The sequence below is a fragment of the Heterocephalus glaber genome, unplaced genomic scaffold, assembly GCF_053883595.1.
Source record: "Heterocephalus glaber isolate CG9 unplaced genomic scaffold, H.glaber_assembly_v1.0 deba00001444, whole genome shotgun sequence".
NCBI lineage: Eukaryota > Metazoa > Chordata > Mammalia > Rodentia > Bathyergidae > Heterocephalus > Heterocephalus glaber.
In genome coordinates this window covers 27,011,033-27,032,831 of record NW_028258297.1, presented here as the reverse complement: position 1 = coordinate 27,032,831, position 21,799 = coordinate 27,011,033, and the positions used below count along the sequence as shown (strand labels likewise).

At 40.1% G+C, this 21,799-nt stretch overlaps 1 long non-coding RNA gene and 1 pseudogene across 1 annotated transcript in view; both read right to left on the bottom strand.

The window, feature by feature from the left end:
• Nucleotides 1–10,500, bottom strand: part of LOC106009455 (uncharacterized) — a 28,779-nt gene extending 18,279 nt beyond the window's left edge. Inside the window, exon 1 of the long non-coding RNA XR_015452346.1 lies at nt 9,951–10,500. This is a non-coding gene — a long non-coding RNA (uncharacterized LOC106009455). The remainder of the gene's footprint in view (nt 1–9,950) is intronic.
• Nucleotides 10,501–10,712: 212 nt separating this feature from the next.
• LOC101711646 (N-alpha-acetyltransferase 50 pseudogene) lies at nt 10,713–11,460 on the bottom strand (annotated as a pseudogene).
• Nucleotides 11,461–21,799: the final 10,339 nt, after the last annotated feature.

The following is a 21,799-nucleotide window of genomic DNA, read 5'->3' as shown; positions in this document are numbered from 1 at the left end:
GGGTGATGGGTTGTTCCAGAAGCCCAGAATCTTCTTAGAAAGTGATGATCATCACAGGTCATAGAGAATTTCTGCCACATGCTAAATGAAAGCCAAGAAAATTACAAGTCACAACAGAAAACAGAACTTTGTCCTTAAAAGATCAGCTCCATCTTTCCTCGCTAACCACTGTGGCCTTGGGCATAGGACTTAATTTCACTAAATGTTTCTTTGTACCTTTCCAGGATATTAACACCCCGTCCTGATGCATTTTATTGGACTAAGAAAGCCCTCTAAGGGCTTCCACAAAAGCTAACAGGGAGGTGAAGTATGAAAACTGGACTTCCGGATTAAGAGGCCATCAGCTTTGGAGCTCAGAACTGAGTCATATGTTGTATTCATTAGAAACCTAAGAGCTCTGTTTTAGCCTCTCCTTCAGCTAAGATTCCATGGACTGGAGTGGAATCTACATCCTAGAAAGACAGGAAGAAAGGAATCTTAGAAAACTCCAGGGAAAGAGCTTCTTTGTCCATGCCTATTTGGTTGCTGAAAACATGGTCATGTGGGATGGAAGATCAATGTCAGGAAGGAAGGACATTGTCTTTACCCTTCTTATTACACTGTGTACAGGGGACCTTAGCACCTGGGAAGTGTGGAGTTTAGAACCCTTTTGCAGTGACTGATGTCAGTATCAAAGAGAGTATTTGTCTCTAGGAGGACAACAGGGGCCAGAGAGAAGAGCCTGCAAAGGTGTCCTGAGAGGGTTCCCATTCATTTCCACCAAGTGTCTAAGCTTATGCTAACAGGTTCACATGGGTCAAGCAAATGCAGGGCTCATGAATCCGCAGCAGTAACACCTTCCTTCTTCTAACCTCAAGGCATTTGCCAAGGTTAAACTCTGACTGATGGAAGTAGGCAGGAATGCACTCAGAAGAAGGATTGGGCAAAATGTTTGTCTCACCTCATACTCAGCAGTTCCTAATAGCACAAGTGGAACTGGACATATCATCAGATGCTGGAGCCATCCTCTCTGTTCTCCCCAACAATATTTCCAGCTAATTGAACATGGCAACTCCGTGAGAAGGTCATAAAGCAGGGCAAAGCACCAGAGCCCCACTTCTTGAGTCTGTCCTAAAAAGCCTCTAAAGACAAAAATCTCTCAAAGACCAAGAATGCAGAAAAGCTCCATCAGTCTTTGGCTTTACCTGTTCTTCCTGTCATGAGCTCTTTGGATTCGACTGTATTGGTATTTGAGAAAAATCATGAAGCATGTTACTTCATGTAAAATATGTAATGTCTGAGGAAGTTTCTCCTCTTATTAAAAATAGAAACTTTGGGCCGGGATTTAGCTCAGTGGTTTCTCCACCTGCTGCGCTAGCAAAAGGATCCGAGTTCGATCCCCGGTACCACAAAAAAAAATATAAATAAATAAAAATAGCAACTTTAAGGGCTGGGGATTTAGCTCAATGGTTCCATTACCTGCCTCAAAAGCACAAGGTCCTGTATTCGATCACAGGTACCAAAAAAAAAAAAGAAAATTGTTAGTTCATTGTGATTGCCACAGTTAGAACTAGTAGGAATCCAGGACCCCAGAGGAAAGCAGGGTTTCCCTCAGGAGGGCAGGCAGTGGAGCCAGCAATGCCTGCCTTGGCCACCATTGAAGCCAGACCCTCACTTACTAAAGGTTGGCGAGTTCCACAGGTACCGGCCTGTGGTTGCCTCTGGACTGATGGTCCGCTGTGTGTCAGTGGTAAAATTTTGGTCCGTGGCTGTCTCTCCATTCATATTACTGGTTACACTTAGATGAATGGTTGATTCTAGAGCAGCCAGAAAGAAAAGAACACCTTGTGGATGTCCAGCGAGAAGCTTCTCCACACCCTTCCCACTCCCAGCCACACCTTCCTCTGGGGACAACATGGAACAGGAAGTTGTCCCGACCCAGGGTGGTCACACAAGAGTCTCTTCCCCCTGCTGTGGAAAATCAGAGGCTGCTTAGCGTCCTGGGGCTCACTAAGCATGTAAGCATCAGAGGCATGAAGGCTGCTGAGCAAAGAACAGAGTCTCCGTGGCCTGGAGAGAAGGTGCACACAGTCAGTGTGGCCGGTGGGGATGCCCTGCCACCAGGGCAGACATCACTCTCTCCCTAATGTGGTCACTCTGCTCCTCTCCTTTTTAATCAGTGAATGTTTGCATGCATAATGAATCCATTCATCCTGGGGACTGGCGCATATACATGTTGCGTCTTCAGTGCCCTGTCCCCTCTGTCCCTGCTGTCTCTCCCCTGCCACATCCCCTTCCTATCTGCACAGAGTCTGTCTCCCTGTTTCCTATCCCCTCTCTTTTATTTTACTCTTTAGATGATTTGTATTTGGGGTCTCCTCACATAAGAGAAATCGTGCTGTATTTAACCTTCTGTGTCTGATCATTCCACTTAGCATTATGGTCTCAGGGTGCATTTTCTGACAAATAACTCAAGTTTATCCTTCTCTGTTTCAATGTTTGTTTTTTATTGCCCATATTTGTAATACATAATACTCACATTCCTCATGAGGAGTCGGTACATTACACAACACATCTTTATACTTTTTGATTCCCTGCCTCTCCCTGCATCTCTGGGTACCATCCCCACTTGGAACAGACCTGTCTCCCTATTTCCTATTACCTTTCATTTTGCTCTTTAATTGTATTTTGGGTTTGTCATACAAAAGAAACCATCCAATATTTAAGCTTTTGCATCTGATTTCTTTCTCTTAACATTGCAGTCTCCAAGGTACATTGATTTTTCCACAAATGACTCCAATTTATCCTTTTTTATGTCAGAGGAGTACTTCATTGTGTGTAGATACCACATTGTCTTTTCCTCCTTTCAACTGTTGATGGACATAGGCTGCTTCCAAGATTTTTTGCAGGTTTTCAGACGGGGTCTCACTATGCAGCGCCGTGAACTTGTGATTGTCTTGCCTTGGCCTCCAGTGCTAGTGTTGGAGGTGTGAGCCACTGTGCCTGGCTTCCTTCTCCTTATCACACACTCAAAGCTGGAAGGAAGCCCAAACCAGCCGCCCAGAAATTGAGTGGAGAATGAACTGAGAGGAAAAGGAAAAGAGAACAAAACCATTTTGCTGCAAGTGAATGAACCTCTGTCCTCCTAAATATGGACCTAAACTCAGGGAGAATGACAAAGAAAGGTTTGGGGTGAAGAGAACTTTTTATCTCTCCATTTCATGAGAAGGATACTTATTTGTTTTCTCCCCCACCATGATTCCTAAATTTTCATCCTAAGACCTTCATCTGTGTGTGACAGCGCTGGCTGCTACGCCTGTCTGAAATTAATTGTGTTCCACTGGAAAATGAGGGTCCCCCAACTGTTTTCTCTGCCGTAAGTACAATAAGGCCTCAGTAACATCCAGTAGGAGATAGAACACTCAGAATAACTCACTGGTTCTCTGATGGCCTGCCTTAAACCCTCTGGCCTGCCTTAAACCCTCTGGCCCCTCTTTGTGAGTCAAACACACACAGTAAATCACAGCTTAATCACTCACTGCCCAAGTCTCCAGGGCTCAGCCGCCTGTTGCCACCTAAGCAAGTCTGTGTACGTTTTATCCAGCTTCACTTTATAACGTTCACAGTGGCGCTCTCTCTCACCATCAATCACACCCACACACACCCCACATATCCTCTGATGGAAGCTTACCCAGCAGTGGTGTGGGGATGGCCCCAGCCAGGGCACACAGGAGAAAGAGGACCAAGGCCTTGCCGAGCATGGTGCCAGCGGGCAGGGGGCTGCAGGCGAGCAGGCAGGACAGTGGGCACCGCAGGGAGAGCCCTGCTGAACTTTTATAGACCTCACTGCCCCTGTCCCAGCAGGCAGCACTGCCCAGGTGGTTGAGAAAAACCCTCACCTCACTGGGCCTGGAGTGAAGGCAAGAAAGGGAGGGGTGGGGTGAGAAGTGGGGTGAGAAGTGGGGTGAGAAGTGGGTTGAGATGTGGGGCGGGCAGCAGGACGGCAAATTCCCAAGCAGGTCAGTCAGGTGGTTGGGTGAGTGGGTCGCAATGCCCCATCATCAAGAACACCCTTTGTCTGCTCCATCCGGTGGCTGTTGCCCAGGAGAAACTCCTCTTGGACAACTCAGTGGTGCCACGCCTACCTCCTATGCAGAAAATCATCCTCCAGCAATTCCTCTCCTGGCCCTGGCCTGTAGGTTTGTCATAGAAGCAGGAGATACTTTCTGCTTTACCGAGCCCTCAAAAGCAGCTTCGTGTACTCCTAGTGAGTTTCAGAGCAAGCATCACAGCGAGTCATGAAGCTTTGGTCTTGGGGCTTCTAGCCAAGCCTCTGATTTCATAAGGCTCTTGGAGCCTGCTGCCTATTTGGACTGCAAGGGAGTCAAACATCCCTTAGAAGCAGGGGATGTTTGTTTCTCTTAATTGTGGCAGGGTCCAGCAGGGGAATTGTGGATGATAGAGCAACAAAATGACCACTACTGTTTAATTACTATTACTCCGAGCTAATAACAGCAATATTTAAAATAATTTCAGGTAAGGCACCACACCGTCTGATTCTCAGCCTGAGAATGTGGTTGGAATAGTTGTCTGCTCTTTCCTGTGAGGACCCTGAGGCTGGGATTAACAACTCCAGGGGGGTTATGGAAGCAGAATCTTTCTCAGCAGTGTGGACCGGGCTCCTGTAGTGACTTCCTCTGACTCGCAGGGGCCAGGATTGAGTCCTGTCCTTGGTTGTGGCACCCATTACCCTACAGGAGAAATGGAAATGAGGCCTGGGGACCACTTGGGCAGGGGCCGGGCTGCCTCATCACTCAAGGAAAGGCCAGTGCCTGCAGCTGGAGGGAGGTCTGTGACTGACAGGCCCCGTTCTGCTCACAGGGTGCCGTGAGGCCTTTCGGCCTCAGTTTCCCTTAGTCAGAAGTTCACAGCTGGTCTGTGGTGCTCAGAAACCCCCAAGCTTGTCAATGTCACTGTGATAGCCTCCTCAGAGATAATAATAAGAGCTAACAGTTATGAAACGGTGATATGCCATAAGCATATACTGCTTTATCCTGAGGTAATCTCATTAGTCTCCTTTTATAGAGAGGAATTCATGGTCCAGAGAGGTTAGTTAACTTAGGAAGAACCACACAGTAAACGTTACATGGCCGGGAAGCAAACCCACTTGCAGTCTGAAGCTAGAGGCTATGTTCTCAGCCATTCTACTTCTTGTCCCTTTACTTGTCCTGCAGTTTATCTCTCCGATCTTTGTCCCATGAAGTGTGGCTTTAAAAGAGGTTTCACCTTACTGAAGGGGAAATACACACACACTAGAGAATGTCTTATTTTCCTGGAAACAATTTCCTTGGTGAACCCCATGCAATGAAGTAGAACCAGATTACAATAGTTAGGAGCTTGGAGGTGAGAACCTCATGAAAATCTTGCAGGAAAATAACACCAGCAAACTGTGAGACTGAAATGACACAATGGTGGACTATGTCACAGGCCAGTGGAGGAAGGGGGCATTTTACCTGGATTGGACACAGTATGACCATATTTCCTGCCATGGAAAAGTACAAGCATTAACTCCAAATGTGCTGAGTTGGATCTCTGAAGTCCTAGAGAAGAGTTGGACTGAGGTGTTTAAAAGGTGCTGAGGGGACAGGAACCTCCCTCCTCTGAGCTCTGACCCTGTCGCAGAGTCCTGCTTCAGATGCCCTTTCAAGGCTACCCCCATGTATGAGCATGGCTTCCACAGACCCTAAGGCAGGAGTGGCTGCCTGCTGCTCATGCGTGGGGCTGGGGAGAGTGAGCTGCCTCCTGCCATGGAGAGGAAGGAACCTGCTGAATCCATTGGGTGATTGGCACTGGGCTCCTAAGAGCAGCAGGGCCACTGCTGAGGAGAGGGCTAAGAAAACTGAGGCATTGATTGTAGGGTTTATTGTCAAAGGGACTGTGGTTCTATTTTATTAACATAATACTTGATTTTCTTGGCCCTTTGCATGCATTACCGAATGTTATAGGAGCAAGTCGTCTCAAGGTGTGAAGGTCTCTTAAAACGTATCCAGAGAGGAGCCTGCCCAATCGCGGGCTAGATGGGCAAAGACCCAATTCAAAAATGGGCATCTGAAATGAACAGACATTTCTCAGGCAAAGAAATAAAAGCAGCAAACAAATATATGAAAAAATGTTCAACATCACTGGTCATTCAAGAGATGCAGATGAAAACAACACTGAGATTCCACCTCACCCCAGAAAGAATGGCTGCTATCAACAAATCAACCAATAACAAATGCTGGCAGGGGTTTTGGGAGAAAGGAACCCTTCTCCACTGCTGGTGGGAGTGTAGACTGGTGCGACCACTGTGGAAATCAGTGTGGAGATACCTCAAAGAACTAGGACTGGAGGTCCCATTTGACCCAGCTATTCCCCTGCTGAGTATCTTCCCCAAAGAATTAAAAGAATCATACCACAGCGATATAAGTGCACCCCTGTTCATAGTGGCACAGTTTGTAATAGCTAAAGCTTGGAAGCAGCCCAAATGCCCATCAATTGGAGACTGGATAAAGAAGATGTGGTTTTTTATAAAATGGAGTACTACTCAGCCATAAAGAATGAGAAACTAGGGTCATTTATAGCTAAATGGATGCATATTGAGACCATACTGTTAAGTGAAATAAATAGGACACACACGTGTAAATACCTAACAGTTTCTCTAGTATGAGAAACTGATAGTGTAAACAAGGGTTAAAATGATTAAAATGAATAATTGATAATTTGAAATAGGAAAAAAGGTCCAAAGATGAAGGGGTGAAGGGAAGGGAAGGGAAGGGGAAAGGAAAGGAAAGGACAGAAAGGGAAAACTAGGAGAAAAGAAAAAACAAATGGAAATGATGTCTATGTAAATAGGGAAGGGTGGAGGGGGTGAAGGGCGCATAGGTAATGGGGAAAAAAATAAGAACCAAGGTGCATCATGTACAGGTACAAACACCCAATGATAAATGTAAATGAATTGTACACCTAAAATGTACCAATAAAAGAACTTAGAAAAAAAAACTTATCCAGCTCAGTCAAATGTCCCCATATCTTGTGGGGAATTAGTACACAAACATAATAGAGCTGAATTCCTTCTTTAAAGCCCCTTCCCCTCCCCTCCTTCTGTCCCTCAACCATGTCTTGATCGCTTTCCTGTGAATAAGTCCACTCACAGGGACCTATGGAAAATGGATACTGCTGGAAATTGTTTTATACTCACATGTTATACAATCCAAGGGATGGGGAGCCATCATATCAGGGATGCACACTGTGTTGTTGTTGGTTTTTTTTACCAGACCATCACATAAGTTTATTTCAGATGTAACAGCAATGTTAAAATTGAAAAGTTAAATTTTTAACTGCACCAAGTAAACTTAAGCACTTAAGTATTTTTAAAGTTATTCCCTCCAAAAACAGGGAGCTTTTCTTTTCCACCACCACAAACCATGGTTTCCCAGTAGTTCTCTTTCTGAAGGATTTTTCAACTGATGAAAAAACTGCTTTGGAGATATTTTAGAACTCTTTTCCCCAAATGAAAACTAATTTGGACAAATTACATATTGCATAGATTTCTCTACAGATTCTTTTTTAGACCTAAATGCAACTTATCATGTGGTATAATTTTAACCTATTTGCCCCACAGTAAAAACAATCTATCCTGAAAAGTATGATGGATATATCCTGTGATCTTCTAGTAAATAGAATTATACTGATTTATCTCCAAGATTATTTTTACCATTTGTCAAAATAACCAACTCAACTTTGGATATTAGTCTTTATTGACTCAAAGATATATGAACTAGTAGACCCCAGTTTCTACCTCTTCCACACCATCCTTCCTATAAGTGGAATTATTTAATACCAGTTTGATGGAGGACAATTAACCCTTTACAAACACTAAGAATTTAGATTAAATCATTGACTAGTGTAGAAAAACTATAACAATGGGAAGCCTACACACTCAATTCAAACTTGAATATTTTTCTTCTGTCTTTAAATAACATGTACTTAATTGTGAGGCAGCTATTTGGTTTTCAATAACCACATTTAGGGAGACATTCATAGGACTGCTTAGATAGTCCAAGTGAAATAGTTATAGAAATAGAGGCAGTGTCGTCTCAGAAAATTCATATATAACAAGATCTATTTTGATATCTAGACGTTTACAAAAAGGCTGAATTCTTCATGCTAATTACACTTTCTGTAACTCAAGCACTCTTTTCTTGGCAAGAGCAAGCTGAAACATCCATGAAGGTAAAGGTGCTCAATGTTAAACGTTTCTTCTAAGCTTGGATTTGGATTAATAAACAGATACCAAAGAAATCAGCATGGTCTTTCTACATTTTCACTAAGATTAGGACCCTATAGACTCATTCATTAACCATCTTTCTTAAAATTTTTTCTTGGCACTCAAGACTGAAGTCTATTTTACTTGGTACTTTCACATTTTCAAATGAAAACTTAAAGTTATAAAGTGTGTACAAACATTTTGTAAAGTAATTTTGCCATGTAATTTATTTGGACATGAGACTTTTACATATAAGGATAATTATTACAAGTCAAATTTCCTTTTAAAGTCAAGTAACAGAAAACTCAAGTTTTGTGCGTTTCTTAATTCTACCAAGAACATTTCTTGAGCCACCACCGACAATCTAAACAAATTGCAAATATTAGAGATTGGACAACTGGAGGAAAACATATTTCAAGTGTCTCATCTTATAAAAAGTTATCACCCTGTCAGAGCCTCTCCCTACTTGCCAGATAATGATCTAGCATAAAACCAGTCCTGTCACTAGAGGAAGGAGGTCACAGTGATATTTGTACTAGTAACACTTTATGCTTCTATTTTTCCAAGAATAGAAGCAATTTGTTTAACAATTCCTCTTATCCCAAATTCTTAAACTCAATATTGTAGGCACAGAGTATAAGCAAATCCAGGATATTGTCCAACAGATAAGGAGTATCATAACTATGTTATTCTCAAAAAATACTGTCTAGATATTCTTTCCTATATAAGCAAACACTCACTGGCCACATTTTTAACAGCCTGTCTTAGTTGACATTAAATGCATTTATTGTGCCACAAGTCCATCTAAGCTTTCCTTTAGGTATTTTAAATATGTCTAAGAGAAAAACACCTGCTTCAGGTTTATTTAGGGGTGTTAACCTATAAGAACATCAACTTCATTTTAAAAGTTAAACTCAATATAGTGTTGTTGGGCTTACTGAAGAAAAAGGACAGGAAAAAAAAACCTAAATCACAATAAACTTCTTTAGGTCAGTTAAAGGTCATTATCTCTAGCTGGGATATTAAAAAAATTTAATCTCACCAGCTCACACTCTAAATGTTAATATCTCTAGTAACAATAGCAGGAAAAATAAACCTGCTGACAACCAGTCCACTCGTTAACAAAAAAGCAGTTTAACTCAAATACTTAGACCAAAGTATAACACTACCTACCCAAACTGCCCTACTCATCAGCAAGAAGAGAAAAATCAGTTGCTTAAAAAATCTAAATAAGGTCTTTGCTGCCCAGAGCAGCACTGATCAGACTCAAAGCTCAGCTTCTTCTCAAAGTCTCATTTTTCTACCTTTCCTGTAATTTGCCATGTACTGCCATGGCTCACAGGAGACTAGGACTTGCTGCAGAGGTTCTGAGCTCTGTGAAGTCCTGGAAGCATACACAGTCCATCTCCTGAAAGCAGCTAAGCAGGGTCTCGAAATCGGCCTGCAAGCAGGAAGAAGTCTCCATGGCTGCGGGGTCTGCACCCAATACTCAGCTCTCATTCTCTTAATTTTGTCTGTGCACTGAAAGACAGATAAATGTGGACTAAAACTTTTACATTTATTTCTTGAGAGTTTCAGGATTAAACCCGGATCAGTTTTCTATATGGCCCAGAGATAAATGAAGGTCAGCTTTACTCTGGAAGGATTCCAGGGAGAGAAAACTCACCATTTTGGAAGCTTTGTCTTGAAATCCAGCAGCCACAGAAGAGGGAAGTGCCTTGAACCAAACTGCGTTATATCTCAGGGGCAGGGCCTTGGAGAAGGGACAGAAGAGTGCCTTTAAGTATGGCACAAGAACTAAATCTTAACCATCTCAGGTGTAGAAGAACAATTAAGATTAGGGGCCGGGGATTTAGCTCAGTGGTGCAAGGACCCAAGTTCGATCTCCAGTACCAAAAAAAAAAAATCAGGAGTTTTTCCAGAGTGGATCTGTAATCCTTAGCAAAACATGTTTCCAGAGACAAAAGCTATGATTGACTCCCACAGTATTGCCAAGCAGAAAATCAAACCAATCATCAAAGAACCCAAATGGCTGTTTTTTGCCTCTTGAAAGAGAATAAAATTGTTCTAAACTGAAAAAAAAATCTAAATAAGCTTAGTATTTCTTACAAGGATAACAATGGTCCAACTCCTGAGAGAGTGCTCAGAAGGACTAAAGGTGGAGTGAAGGCAATGTCTAGGGATAAGCAGCCCAGAAATAGTTTTTAAAAACCCAAAGTACCACAAACATACTAAACTTGTCTATGAAGTCAGAGAAAAAGATATTGCTGCTGCTTCTTTCAGCCTTTTGAAATAAACAATATTTGTAGTCTCTGCCCTTCAGTGTGAAAGCAGGACATTTAAAAAAAAAAAAAGCTAAAAATTTTGAAATCATTTGATACCCAAAATTTTGAAATCATTTGATACCCAAAATTTTCAAGTTATACATCTTAACTATGAAACTAAACAGATCTTCTTCCTTCAATCCAACCATCTCACAGAACTGAGAGAACTAAAACAATCCAAACATGATTATTTTAAAAAGTCCTTGAAATAAAACTTTTGAAGGATCAAAGAGGGGGGAGGAAAACCAAGAACAAGAGAACAAGGAAGGAAAGCTTAACAAAGGGGGCTGGGGAATCAATGGGCCTCTTTTTCTTTGGCGACAAGCAAGTGCGACAAAGTTCACTTGTAATTTGTTCAGTTGTCTGTCTTTTGCGCATCTGCATTCTGACCAGAAGGGACTTTGAGGTTTTTCTGGAGCATCAGCAGACTCTATCCTCTTATAGTAGTTCTTCTTTGTCTCAATAACCTCAAAACCAAACTTCCTGTAGAAGTCAATTGCTGACTCATTGCTGATCTGGACGTGAAGACAGATGTTGTCAAAAGCGCCATCTTTTTCTCAGATGTTTAAGACATGATTTAACATTTTAGTTCCTATTCCTAGCCTTCGGCACGGTGCAAGAGATCCAAGTGTCATAATGTAAAGTCTCTTCTGATTCTGTGAATGATCCACCCTGCAGCATACTGTGCCTACAGCAATATCACTGAAACAGGCAAGTTTTGCTAGCTCGCCAACCTCCAGCACATCCTTGGAGAACATGTCATTATAGCTGACTGGAAAGATGACCTGGTTTAACCTCTTCAACTGTTTGATATGGTGTGGTATCTCCTAGCTCAATCCGGCTACCTTTCATCTTCCCTGCCTGCAGAGGCCTTCCTTACCACCACTCTCAACGCTGTCGTCCTCGCCGCTCTGAGCTCTCCGGGCCCTCGGCTGGGGCCACTCAACCCAAGCCGGCCTCCTCGCCTAGGGTAGGAGTTGAGGGGGTGACGGAGGCCACAAAAGTCGAGCACTGCCCTGAATCTACGGAGCAGGCGGGGACGTCTCCCGCAGGCGCGCAGGTACAGCCGCTCCTCCACATGTGCACATGGGGCACTATCCTCCCGCCCGCAGCCAGCCAGACCCGCCACCGCGCCATGACCTTTCACCCCGCCCCCTCTCACACACTGTATTTTTGGAAAAAGCAAAGTGCCTTTTCATCTTCTGCTTTCACACCATAATAAACACAGGAGCTTCTGTAACCTCAGCAGATGTGGGCACGGTTCCCCACCACAAGCAAACACGTCTCCAACAGCAGGCATCAGCTGGGGGCTCTCTAGTCCAGTTCCGTGATGACACTACCTGGAGACCCTGGAGAGGGCACACACTGAACCATCAATCCCCGAGAAAACGCCCCCCTTTTCCAGGTGCCAGTCACAAGCTCCGGTTTATTTCCACCTGTGCTTCTGAAACCCCAGCTAGAAATCGAGATGCGCACAACGCCTGTTCAGGTTCAGTTGATTTGTGTGAGTGCTTCACAGAACCCAAAGAAATATCTACTGTTTCTAGCTGTGTTTAAGGGGCATTCCGGCCGTTGCAGATAGAGAGGCGCACAGGGCAAGTCAGGGAGGAAAATGCAAAGCTGCCAGGGCCTCTCTGGGCTCACTGCTTCTGTGGAATCCTCCGCATGTTCTGCTGCCAGGACCTAGCAGGGCCCCCAGCCCTTCCCCTTGCGGGAGGGCAGTGCGCGTGCGTGGGTGTGTGCAGGGTCTTCAAGTCCTAGGCAGGCTGTTGATAGACTTGGGGGCGGGGGGCAGCAAGACCTGTGTGTTCTGATTCCTTTCTGGCTGTCTGTGCAGCAGTCTTTCCTCCCGGCTAGGAGGCAGGACGCCTCTGGAATTCGGAGGGTCTCTGACTTACTGTCAGTCAAGGCAGATTAGAGAATTTCTTTAGGACCAGCTACTGCAGAGCAAGTTATACTTCCTGAGATCCATGGTGGGGAGGGAGGGGGAAGAAGGGAAGAGAGGGACGGACAGGAGGGGAGGAGAAAACATTTGTTAAAATACTGCCAAATCATGTTGCTTAACAGGTAAACTGAAGCACACTGTGGAGATCTTCCTGTTATTTTCTTATATTAATCCCTCTATTGATAAAATACACAGTAGGCTTTATCCTTTCTGAATACCCTATGACATATAGTTTTAATAAATAAGTAAAGGAACTTTTCTTTTGCCTGATGAAGAATACTTACTTGAAATTGCCCCATTTATTTATTCATTGTTTTCTTTATATCAGTACAGACTTGTGGATGCATATGTTATCCAGTGGGCTCTTGTCTATGGTTACCATTATTTAATGCCAAATTCTTTCGGTTCACCAACTCAGAACCGCTTCACCTTGGCACCTGGGTCCTTTTGACATCTGTATCTGAAGCCTCCCACGCCTCACCACACACGTTCTCTAGCACGACAGAATAATGTGGCCTCTTTACGTACTTTTCCTAATCCACTCCTGGATTCACTGTTTCTCCAGAGAGTCCTGATTATTTTCTTGGTGATTTAAAGCCAAGATATGCCTTAATAAACACACACATATGAATTTATATTTACACATGTAGTGAGTTTATGTGGATATTTCTAATTCCAATGGAAAATTACAAACTTCATTCTTTCCATGTTGTAAATTCTTTCTTACAGTAAAAATTATGGCTCCCCCCTTTTCAGGACATTTACTCATTTGTTTAACCCTAAAATAAATTGATAGCATTTTCAGATTTACTAATGTATGCTGGAAAAAAGGGGGGGAAATGGAAGGAAGGGGGAAAGAGGGAAGAAAGGAAGACATTCTACTATCTACCCTTTCACAATTCCCACATGCTGAAATGAAGACATATAGTCAAAATGCTTTGAAAAACAGTTACTTTTGCTATTTATCTTTTCCCCTTCAGTGTGATTGCAGTATTTATTTTAAAAAGTGAGACTTAGTTTTGATTATGTCCTGAGTTAGCTCTTTTTCCCAGCTGTTTATTTTTGTTACCATTACATAAAACATTGACATCTTTCCAAGTCAAAACCCTACAAGGCATACTGAGAGTAGTGCCAGCCTCTCTCTATCACTTCCGCCTCTCAGTTGCTTTCAATGTTGCTTTGTCTCCTGCATTTATTTTTGAAAAAAATAAGCAAATGTGTGCATACTGAAAATGTTTCTTACTTTTCACACAACAGATAATTTGCACTTTGTTTTTCCTTTCACAATATATAATTAATCATTTTGTCCATTCATAAAATTATTCCTCATTCTGTTCCAGAACAGCATGTTACTCCTTTGTTGTGACTGTACCAGCATTGAGCCTACAGAGCTCCTATGTATATGTTGGTTTGTTTCCAATATTATGACACAATAATTCCATGAATAATCACATATATTTGGAAATGCATCATCAGGGATAATTCAAAGAATAAGCACATATGTAGCTTAATAAATACTGACAAATTTCCCTCCATACAGTTGAACCACTTTGTATTCCCAGAAACAGCATATGAGAGTGTTTTCCCAGCAGCCTAACCAATAGAAAATGTTGTCAAGCTTTTTAATTTTGGTTAAACTGCTAAGTACAAAATAATGCCCTGGTGTGTTTTAGTTTGATTTTCCCTTATCCTGAAGGAAATTAAACACTTTTCAGATATTTGAGGGAAATTTTCCCAGGTGCTCATTCCCAACCTACGTGTATTGTACTTTAAACTGAGCCTCACTGCATGCTCGGGGGGAAGAGCTCTAGACTCCACACATTTGTGCACAGGGGTAAGTATAACTCTCATCACTTCAGAAAAATAATTCTAGCAATTAGAGCCTCTTCTGTTTTTATTCCCAGCTCTGCTGGTTCAGAGGGCATCATTGTCCATTTGGTACACACTGTTTCTCACTTGCATTGGTTCTATGGTTAGTCAATATTTCCCTAAGACTTATAATTGTAGTTTTGCCTTGCTTGTTTTTATTAGACAATAAAGACACAAATAAAACAACTAACCTGCAACTAACCTGCAGCCACTTTATCTTGTGACTTCAGCCATATGGACCTCTGTCTTGCTCACCCGTGAGCCCTCCTCAGGATTAAATTAGTGAATCTAAGCATAAGAATAAATTTATAGTAAGAACTTGTCATTTAAATTAAAAACTCATTCCAGTTGTCGAATGACTACATAGATCAACCAGAAAAGAAAAACCACTCAGATCCCTCACCCTCAACATAAATAAGAGACAAGGAATACTTACTAAAAGATTCACATTACTTCTAAGTAGAAAACTGAACATCAGCTTCCAAGGAGAGCTATCTCTTGAGCTTCCATAAGCCCTTGGAGTTTGGTGGTGGTCATAGCATGGAAGGTTTCTAGGAAATTTGTTTGAGAAACATGTAAGTGGAATGAGGATCTAAGAGTTAACTGAAATCTCCCTAAATATGTCTATATATATCTATATCTATCTATCTATCTATCTATCTCTCTCTCTATCTATATATATATATATGCTTATGTATAAGAAAAGGAATTTAAAGTAGGATGACAATTTCTAAATATTGCTTTTGAAGGTAAAGGAAAATAAAGGAATGGAGAAATACCCAGGGAAGCTGGATGTTAAAAGAAAATCATTGGGCCTAGGACACCCTCTAGTCTAAGACGATACATCTGCAGAGATCTCTTTTCCAAGTAAGGCCTTACTAACATATCCCAGCATTGGTATTTGGATATATCTTCCTTGAGAATATAATTTAACCACCTCCTTCATACTATTAAGGGTTGGAGTCTTACATGAAGGGAGCACATGGCTCAGTGTTTTCCTCCCTGAGTTTTACTACATTATTCCAGTTATTCTAACCCACTCAGGTGGGACCTGAGGAATTTGTCAGCTTGGAATGGGAATAAGAGCAGGATAGGGCATAGAATAAGAGACATGATCCTGGAAAGATAAACACTTTCTTCCTACTTTCCTTCTGATGTGTTCTAGAAGTAAGATCTTAGTCAAACTGAGTGTAGTCGTCCAGGAGTAAGGAGGTGTGCAGGGCAGCCACAGACCTGCCTCTCCCTGGGTCGGTGGCGATGAAGATTTTGTATATGCTAAGCTCTGGACTTTCCTTCTTTAAGGACCCTGAAGTTAAAGCTGTAGCCGACCATGGATCTTGACTATATTTAATTTCAAAAGTCAGAATTGACAAGAAAATCCATAACATTCTAGCTTTAACTTGTTACTATGAATCAATTTAAAATTTTCTGTTTGAGGAAGAAGAAAGTAAAATACAATGTCATTGAATCTTCTTTTTTTGTTGTTTTTTGGTTATGAAGTTTTATAGAGGAAGCACAAAACAAAACTAACAGGGACAAAACAAATGCAGTTTGTAGAATAGTTCTGAACCAATGAATACAATCATTTTTATTATAATACCAATTTTTATAAAAGATACGTATTTATTTATTGGGGATTTTTTTGAGACAGGGTCTTAGTATGTAGTTCAGACTGGCCTTGAATTCACCATGTAGCCCAAGCTGGCCTCAAACTCATGGTTTATCCTCCTGCCTCAATCTCCCGAGTGCTGTAATTACAGGCATGCACCACCAGGCCTAGGTATCAAAGATATTTAAATAAAATCTAATTTGTTTGAAAAATAAGCTTAATTTTGCCAAAAAGTTGTTCAAATTACTAGTGGGAGTTATTTTTTATGAACCTGGTTACAAATACTCTGGAGAACAAAACTGGTTGACAAAAGATTCAGAGTAGCTATGGTTAAAATTCTGAGGAAAGTTGAATGAGAACAAAATAAAATCTTCTTATTTGCATTAGCAAATACTAATTCACTTTTTGTCTAACCTCAGAAATGAAAACTTCAGCCTGTGGCAATGGGAAAATGATACATTTACTAATCATCCTGATAGGAGGATAGCTGCCTGGAAGGCTTTTGTGTTTGGATGTGGCTTTTACGAAGCCATCAACCAATCTTATCAGCCATAACAGAAATATCTGGGAATTTATTTCTGCAAATATGTCAAGCTCACTTGAAAAAGTCATAACAATCACTGAACTTTTAGGATTTATAGCAGGGATTTGGGGAAATGGATTCATTGGAATACCAATATCTGCCAAATGGATCAAAAACAAGACCATCGCCTCAATTGAATTCAACCTCATGTGTTTGTCTATCTCCAGAGCTGGTGTCATGTGCATATTCCTTGAAGATAGCATTGGAAGAGGGTTTTACCCAGGAATATTTGAAATGCACCAAGTGACAAAGATAATTATTGATTTCTTCTGGAACCTGAACAACGCTTTGGGTATGTGGTGTGCTGTCTGCTTTGTTATCTTCTGTTTTCTCAAGCTATTCCATTTTTCTCACTCCATCTTTCTCTGGTTAAAGCAGAGAAGGAATAAAGTTTTTTGCATCATTTCAGCGGGGTGCTTTCTCTCTTCAGTTGTTCATCTTCTGAGCCTGAACTTTTTTACTTTTTGGACCCTTGACTATGTAAACGTTGAAAGAAACTTGGAAAACATATGCGAGTAAAAGCCAGTCTTTTGGCCATCAAATTTTCCTCAAGCTAGGAATGGTCATCCTGCTGGCCACCTTGCTTGTTTCCTTCTCAGTGCTTATTTTTCTTTGTGGAGGTACAACAAGAAAATGAAGCATCAGGCCAAAGAATCCAGAGACCACAACGAAGCAGTTCGTGTGAAAACCAAAAATATTATTTTCCTACATGCTTGTGTCAGTTGTGCATTATGTGGACCCTCTCCTCATAATCTGGTCATACTCTGCATCACGAAACTCTGAAAGTGTGATCATTACTGAGACGGTCGCAGTGCTTTCTCCTTCACTTCACCCTTTTGGTTTGATTTGGGGGAAAAGAAACTGAAGCATGATTTTGTGGATCTGCTAAGGAGAATTGAATCCTTTTTCAAGAGAATGCAACCCTTTGCAGCACGGAGGGTACTGAAGAGAAGGGAGGGCCTCCTGGTGAGTCTTTAAGGGGATGACTCAGGTCTCCTAAACTCCACTATGGCTTTTAGGGAGCATCCTACAGAATTCTTAAAATAGTTCCATGGACCAGGCTATTGACATAAGAGAAAAAGCTTCCTGTATTCTATGACATTTAGGTCATTTGGTATAAATTATTCAATTTAATTGTCACAAAATTGTATAACATCTTTTATTTTTGTCACCATATTCTGTGATGGAGACACTAAGGCTCACCATATTCAAGTGACTTCATAAGGTATAAGCTTCAAGATTCAAACATCTTTGACTTCAAAGTAAAAGAGTAGGTAAAGAGGAATTGAATTCTTATTAGTTTTGATTCTGTCACTAATAACAGCGTCCCAAGTAGTTGAGTAGTCTGCTACACTACTTTATGAAGCTTTGCATTAATTAAGGGCTTCGTTCTAACTAAGAAAGAAATGAATTGCAAAAAAGTAAACTCTAAAATAGCCATTTAAAAAAATAAATAAATAATAAAATATCCATTTAAGTGTGGAATGGTTCCTTTAATAATAAAATTATGACTGTTAAGAATATATTCTTTGACAATAATACTACAGTAGTCAACTGAATAAAGCATGTATGTGTCCATTTGTGGGTTTTTTGGGGGGTTTTTTGTTTTTTTTGTTGTTGTTGTTACGTGGCCCAGAGCCATGGGAAAGCAGGGCTTTTTATTGCTCAGGGGCAGCTCAGGCACTCTTGGTGGGGCGGGTCTGCTTCCACTTCACCATCACAGGCTTCTGGCTGCACAGTATGGCACTGGCTCTTCAGATGGCGGCCATGCACAGGTCCGGGTCTTAATTCAAAAACATTATATATTCCAGTAAATAATTGTTGATTAAAATCTTCACAGACTGAAATGTCACTGAATGAATACTATAATCTTTTCTTCCATGCTATTTGTAATTATTTTTAGGAAATGTTTGGAAACATACTAAATCTATTAGTTCTTGAGACTCCATTTATCTTTTTTACATTTTTTTCCTAATTTCTCCACTCTGAAACACATTTCTGTACTTCTAGCCAAAACTTCTATCTCAGAATTAAAACTTTTAAATTAAAATAGATTGTTTCTAGGCTATTTGTATGATTTTTTGTTACTCTCTTTGGATATTTAGATATAAAATGTTTTATTTTATTTTATTATGAATTTTATTTTAATTTATTTTATTATGAATGTGTCAGAGTTTTACTAATTACTTATTCTCATTTATCCAATGTAATTATGTGTTGCAAATTAACATAATAAATATGGTCTATATGTGGATCTTAAAATTTGTGAAGACTTCCTTTTTGATGTACTAAATATTCAATTTTAGCAACTATTTCATTGCTGTGAAAATTATTTGTTAGTTTTTAAAAGCAAGAATATGTCATTTCATAGAATTATGTAATTTGCTTGCTAAGTACACAGTTTTTGACCTATTATTAACATTTTAGAACTTTAAAGAAAGCAACAAAACATAATATTTGCAAATGTACATACAATTATTTATCAATGTACTAGTTAAAATAGTGTCTTTGCTTCTAAACTGGAGGTGATGCTCTTTTGCCCCCCCACCCCAGGCCAATTGAAAATGTCTGGGAACATTTTCAGTTTTTATAACTTGGGAAGTATTACTGTCATCTTATGGGCAGAGCCAAGAATGCTACTAAGCTCTGCAACCACAAGACAGCATCTCACAGCAAAGAATTAGCCACCTTAAATATATATATATATCCTTTCTAATTATATATAATATAATATGTATATAACTATATATATATATACGTATATAACTAGAAACACCTCAAACTTCAAGAGAAGAGAAACTGTTTAGGACTCAATAAAAATGATTGACTCTTGGGCTGGGGATTTAGCTCAGTGGTTTCGCTGCCTGCTGTACAAAAGCAAGGGCATGAGTTTGATCCCCGGTACCAAAAAAAAACAAAAAAAAAAAGATTGACTCTTTAGCAATCATGATGTTAAAGAACATTATTGATATAAGAAGATAATTATTTGTTTCTTAGTGAGAAAAATATTACAAAGAAACATATTCTACATGTTTTCCCACAAAAAACACATAAATTACAAAATTTACATAGGAAAATTATAACAGTGGATCTTTAAAATAATTATCATGGTTGTTTCTAAGTGTTTGCATGTCAGCACTCTGATATTTTGAAGTTACTTAAAAATTTTCCTTTCCAAAATAGTTTTCTAATACCTGTAGTTTGATCACCCTGAAAGCTTTATCTACTTTCCATAAAATTTTGCTTCCTGGTAAAATGGAAATTATCCTTATGGTATCATGTGACATTTGCATCTTAGTTTGGATGTAACACTATAAGTCTGAAAAGAGAATAGAGAAAATCAGGAGACATTGGTAAAGATGCAAAAATATAATAGCCCTGAAGCCAGAAAAAATTGAAATATTCAAATTAAGGAACATAAAATATAGAAATAGTTATTAAAGCTATAAAACTTAAAAAATATTTTACTTATGTGCTATATCAGGGAAATCATCATGATACTATGGTTTAATGTCTATTGCTGTGGGCCGGGGATTTAGCTCAGTGGTTCTGCCACCTGCCTCTAAAGCACAAGGTCCTGAGTTTGCTCCCCGATACCAAAATAAATAAATAAATAAAATAAAAACATTTTAAAAAAAATCTATTGCTGAATGATTAGAAAAGAGAATATTTTCTAGTTTATATTAACCTTATATGCTGACTGAAGTTTCCAGGAATAAAGGTAATTGCATAGATTAATTCTTAATATTTTAAGGTAACATGAAACATAATTATGTATTGTATACAGGATGAACCTACCCCTAAAAATGTCTCTGAATTGCTAATATTTTAAGAGAAATGTATTCATCAGGAAGCTTTTGACTCCAAATAAGGAAATCATTTCTCAAACTGATATAGACTGTAAGGAAAATAATTATCACATATAACTAGATATCTAAGGATGAGAGAGTTCCACTCATGGTAATAATAGGAGCCAAATGTCATGGCCAAGAACCCAGGTTATTTTCTGCTTTACTCTGCTGAACTGTGTTTTCATCTTAGAGCTTTTCACTTTGGGATTACAAGACTCTTACTAATAGAAATTGTGTTTGTTTTCTTACTCACGCCTGGCTGGAGAGGAAAGCCTCATTTAATCATTGATTTTAAAAATCCTTTCATAAAAAAAAATCCTTTCATTCTGTTGAAACAATTCAGAACCTGATAGCACACCTGAACCAGGGACCTTTTGCCAGAAGCATGTCATGAATTGACTGGCTTCAATGGGCTAATTAGAGTTTGACTTTGGAGTGGAGTTTGGAGTGTTTCCTGGACAAGAGTGTTACATGAGATGTGAGAGTCCTGACCCTTAATAAAATATATACAAATTGAAATTATATGGAATTTAGAACGGGCACAGTGGTGCATGCCTGTAATCCTAGCATTCAGGAAGGAGACTGAGGCAGGAGGATTGCTTGAGCTCAGGAGTTGAAGAGCAACCTAGGCAACATGGTGGTATGTGGTCTCAGGAAGGAAAGAAGGAAGAAGGGAGGGAGGATACAAACAATCTGGATAAAAACAATATTGTAATGACAAAAAAGCTAATATCCTTTTCCAATAACAAAAGCCAAATTTAGTTTTTTAGTCATCTTAGATATAAAACTATACCCTCTCAAAATGAAAGCACAGTGTCTGAGCATTAAATAATTGTGAAAGCTTTTATTTTGTAGATGATAAACACTATTTCACAGCTGACCCAGATGGCTTCTCATTAAAAAGCAGTGTCTAAAACAGAAACCAAAGAAGAAAATAACCTTGTCTGCCACCAGCTCACTGGAAATCAGTCTAGCAGCAGGCATATTAGAGTGAGAGAATCTCTTTCTCTAGGCAATTTCCCTGAAAGCATCTTTACCCTCTTAGCAACTGGAAATTCATAACACAATTTTGATGATAAATCAATTGGATGGAGCAAATGAATTGACAGGATCATACCGAAATAAACAAAGAAAGAAAGTTTTCATTGGCCTTGATCATCACTAGCTGAATCGCATTCAGAATTTCTTCAATGTGGATTGTATTAGTGGATTTTTTAAATTTGTACTTTGTCTAAACAAGTAAGTCTTTGATTTCAAAAAATTGTTTTTGTGTGGTGCGTGTGTTTGTGTGTGTGTGTGTGTGTGTGTGTGTATCAGTGTCTTGTAGTATTTCC